Source organism: Ptychodera flava, chromosome 20 (genome assembly GCF_041260155.1).
Source record: "Ptychodera flava strain L36383 chromosome 20, AS_Pfla_20210202, whole genome shotgun sequence".
NCBI classification, from domain to species: domain Eukaryota; kingdom Metazoa; phylum Hemichordata; class Enteropneusta; family Ptychoderidae; genus Ptychodera; species Ptychodera flava.
The window spans coordinates 32,368,428-32,373,373 of record NC_091947.1 but is presented as its reverse complement, the minus strand read 5'-3'; the positions used below and the strand labels follow the sequence as shown (position 1 = coordinate 32,373,373).

At 36.1% G+C, this 4,946-nt stretch overlaps 1 long non-coding RNA gene across 1 annotated transcript; it reads right to left on the bottom strand.

Annotated features, from left to right (window-relative positions):
* Nucleotides 1-334: 334 nt before the first annotated feature.
* Nucleotides 335-2,676, bottom strand: LOC139119654 (uncharacterized). The gene is made up of 3 exons (XR_011548969.1): nt 2,366-2,676; nt 1,173-1,357; nt 335-702 (listed from the first exon to the last, which is right to left on the bottom strand). It is a non-coding gene; the product is annotated as an uncharacterized lncRNA (long non-coding RNA).
* Nucleotides 2,677-4,946: the final 2,270 nt, after the last annotated feature.

Sequence of the window (4,946 nt, the reverse complement as noted above, 5' to 3'; positions counted from 1 at the left end):
AAGTGGGCGACCTTAAAGACAATCTATAACATTATCATGGAGGAGTTTTGGTTATTGCAATGAGATCGCATAAAATGTTACTGCAGCCTATTTATCAAGCCGTTGAGAGGAAAAGAACGGGTGACTGTGTGAAATACCATTAAGATTTATCATAATTGTTGAGTGTTTCATAGCTGAAGGTTGCAATATTACAAATTTCCCATGAAAGCAAGTGTATTGAAAAAAGTAAAGCAGAAAGAGCTCACATTTGCATATGAAACCAACATTTTTACACTACCAAATTATCCTAAATTGTTAGACTGACGAATCAGTAAATTTAAACTCCAATAAAAACGTGAAGAAACGGGGAAGTTAAATAAAAGCATCAAACCAGGAAAATAAAATCCCTGTAAAAACTATTAAAAACAATATTTTTACAGTACTGTACTGGACTTGTATCCCCTAAATCTCTGAAACTTTACCAACAGCTATAAAGCCAGGCGTGGAATAGATGAAGGCGGTCAAGTGTACAACTTTAAGAGATCAGAGTAAATATTTGATGGAGCTATAATTACAATTAGAAGATGCATGCTGTTGATTAACAACGAGAATCGCAAGTCTAGCATTTCAAGGAAATATGAAAATGAAACGTGAAATGTTAAAGGACCGTTATAAAGTCACAGAGAGTAGAGGAGAGCTCCATGTTCGTAAATCTTGCAACAACTGTAAAAGACAGATCAAAACAAAAAGAGAGAATTTGTTTGAAAACAAGACAACCATATTTTTTATCAAGCATATCTTAATCATGTGATTGGACAAATGCACTGCTTTAAAATGTAACACGATTTGAACTAATCGGGCAATAGGATCATTTTAATTGTAGAAATTTATCAAACGTTTTAGGTGCCCTATATCTGAAAGTCGTCATATTACAAATTACCGGTAAATCAGGTAATGGGCTTAATTTTGTAAATAACGCCAACATTTCTTCTAATCTAATTCTCTCAAATAAGCCTGCACTTGTTCGATACCGATTGTTATCGTTGTTGTGTTTGTGGACCAGGAGGTAATTATTATTGTTGTTGTTGTTGTTGTTGTTGTTGTTGTTGTTGTTGTTGTTGTTTAGGCTTTTTTATGTTGAGGAACTCTCGGAAAATATCGAATGCATGCGGAACATAATAAGCTAAGCTTACCACCCACACAAGCCGTCATAAGGCAAGCCAACGACCCAGCCAACAAAAAAGATTTAAGAGATAAAATGGCCTTCTTGCCCTTTCGATGAGGCGGTAACAAAGGCGACAGTCCTCCTATAGATGACAGCTGCACCAACATTGGCGAAACCACACAGGGCGTAGGTTGCTATGACTTCGGGGTGTACCTGTAAGAAGTTGGCAGAGCAGAGCAGAATCAAGGGCCGGTGAAAACTCTGAACATCAAATAATGCTTTCCACAATGAATACTAAGAGAGTGAAGAATCTTGCCAAGATAAAATGTCCCTTAATCATTTCATTATTACAAGTAAAGGCAGCTGGATTAAAGTGTACTAAACTTGAAAACTGATAAAGTGCGCACATGTATTCTTATCGAGTCCATTTAGTAAAAAATAATTTTACCTTGCTGTAGGTTTTAATCAATGTTTGTCTGTTTGTTTTGTTTGTTTTAATCAATGTTTGCCAAACACCCATACTACTCTCTCTATGTCTATGGAGATAACATTATAAAGGTGGAATGGGAAGTAAGTCGTTCAAAATCGTATGGGCCGACTCTGACAGCGTGTTCAGGCGCTCGATATGAACCGAAATTACTACACAATTTCAAGCTTAAGCTCTCTGGTATTCATCTTTTGGCATATATATATATATATATATATATATATATATATATATATATATATATATATATATATATATATATATATATATATATATATATATATATATATATATATATATATATATATATATATATATATATAAGATACTATGATTTAACATTACTGAAAGTCATTAAGCATTTTTACTTCAGCCAATGCCTAATTTGCATATTTAATGAATTTTCCTAATATGGGCTATATTTCTAGATTGACGACCAAAGCTGACAAAACTTTCTGCCAGGCTGACTAAAATTTCAGCCAATTACATATTTATATACTTAATGTCCTTGTAATTAATCTGTGATGAATATTGTTCAGTATGTTGATCGTAATACTTTCAATAAAGTTGCAAAAATGTGGCAAAAGTTCAAATTCACATACAACATCAATATGTGCTGAAACACGTGAGCATTTTCAGTTCATATCTGGTGAGTTTAATTTGGACAAAAAGGTTACTAAGTATCTGTGAGTACAATTCTAAAAGTTTAAGAACTCAACGGGTTTACATCTCACCGTAAGGTCAGCCCTGGGTGATCGACTCTTCCACCAATCCAAGACAAAACTTCATCAATGAAAGCCAACGCAGAAATGATTTCAATCAAATGTCCTGTTACGTTGACACAGACTTTAAGACCATCTGATGCACCATTGGTTGCTGCCTCCAAGATATTTCTCTCGGATCTATGAGGATTTATCACATTCAACTGATATTTTACAAATAATGCGATCGTGAGGGCTTAGGCAGTAAAGGGAGGGTGTTCTCACAATAGTGTGCCCCGAGTTTAGTAAATTTAACCTTCTCTTTGTCCCCATTTTTGGCGAGAGTTTCGTGTTTTTGCGTGGTTACATGTTGTGAGCCTCCTGAGTGACATGGAGGTTTTGAAAGGGAGATGTGCGCCAGAATCCCTATTTTGTATACTACTGTTAGGATCTATAAACATTTTGTTGGTCTTGTGTCTTAGGAAGACGAAATTTTATCAAAATGTCCAGGTACGGAAATTTTCAAGGGTCACAAGTGAAAAGTGCAAAAGCATAGGTAGATCTATTGTTTATTTATATTTTTAACTTGTACACAGTCTCACTGAGATAAAGGTCGAGATTTGTTTATATATATATATATATACCAGCTTTTTTAATTACACGAGTGTAAACGATAAGTGTTATTTCAACAATATCGGATTTGTTGGTATCTTTTTGCACGTGTTCACCGGTAACCCTACTTGTTATGAATAGATCATGAAGCAAGTGTTACGTTTTAAGTGTATCAAATGAACCAACCGAATACCTGCGTCATGGTTTAGAAATACCCACAGGCGGCCCAAATATTATTACTGAGTTTTTCTCACAGTTTTCTCTATCATTTCTCTCCTTTTCTTCATGCTCTGACTGATCAGAGTAAATAAAATAAATGGTTATATAACCTAATCTAGCCTCTGTGACTTTTATTTATTTTACACCCCATTACAAGACGTTCACACACATGTTGTAATTAATTAGTCAACACAACTAATTATGCTAATCCGTGGACTTATCAGAGATTTTACGGGTTGGTCAACATCGCGAAATAGGAAAGGTTACTAAATTCTTTTTTATTTACATCTCTATCTTTGCAATGTTGACCAACTCTTGATAAGTCCACGGATTAGCATAATTAGTTGTGTTGACTAATTAATTACAAGATGTGTATATGAGAGATAAACTTGTAATGGGTGAGTTAAGAGGCTAGGTTGGATTATATAACCGTTTATTTTATTTACTCCGATCAGTCAGAGCATAAAGACAGTCCCCATATCCATAGAGGGACTGTGATGAAGAAAAGGAGAGGAACTGCTAGAAAAAACAGTGAGAAAAACTCAATAATAAACTCATTAATACTGTCTGGGTGGCCTGTGAAATCACGGGCGACGCCCTGACCATTAACGTTTGTTTATGGGCAAAGGGAAAGCCAAAAATCAGCGGGTAACGCTATAACAAGACTAACACTACTGCATCTACTTAGCGAAAACGGACGAATAAAAACATTTTGACGGAAAAAAAGACTGATTTGAATATTTTTGTCATACACGATGACTGCAGCTGCATCAATAGTTATAGAATGACACAGAAGAATATCTTTTAGCCTGATTTCTATCAATTTGGGCAAAAGCGGAAGCACCGCATAGTGATACAAAAGGAAAGCACTCATGAGCCTTATTAGTAATGCGAAATAACATGTTGAGGCCGTCAATCCTAATTATACTAGAGTGACACTTATACTTGGAGAGTGGCAAGATGTGCAACACCTTTGTCAAGGCTTACCAATCCAGAGAAGATGTTTGCGGCTGCGCAGAGTGACTCCGCTCCTGACGTTCCAACGGTGTGCTGCATTACAACCGCAAAATTAAAATGTCTGTGTAATCCACCGCATTACTCCGGGGTAATAGGGCATAGCCAGAATGTAGCTGAAGAATATTATCGACAAGAAGACAATGTGAGAAGAGTTTAAAACGCTGAATGTATAGAGGGCGCACACATATATCCAAACTTGTCTATTTGCCTTATCTAGCGTACGTACTGTCCTCAAGTATTGAAATTAATCTTTGGGTCAAATTAAACAAAACAGTAAAAGCATGATGCGGTTAAAGAAATACTGGAGAAAACGCTTCTAATATAGCGTCGCCTTAACCTTGTCAAAGTTTAAACAAACTTGCTTCGGTGTGACTCCATTTGTAATACATACAAATTCGCAGAGACGACAAGGCTTTTTACTTGCGAGGCCAGAATTAGCGGAACAGAAATACCATGGTAACATTTTAAAGTCTGTCCTCTCGTAAATGCATAAACCTACTTTGAAAATTATGCTCCTGAATCTTTTCATCATATCGAAAACGAATCGCTCGGTACCTTGAAAACAAAGAAATTAACTTAAAGTGACGCACTGAAGACAAATTCAGCTCCACGATCAGCGTAAACGAGAAAAAGAGAAAAGTAGACTTTATCGCCTAGCCAACGGAAACTCGCGAAGCCAGCAGCCAAGAATCAGGACACCGAACAGAAATTGCAAAACAATGCCCCAACATACAGCTCACCACTGAACCTGGTGAAAGAAAGACAT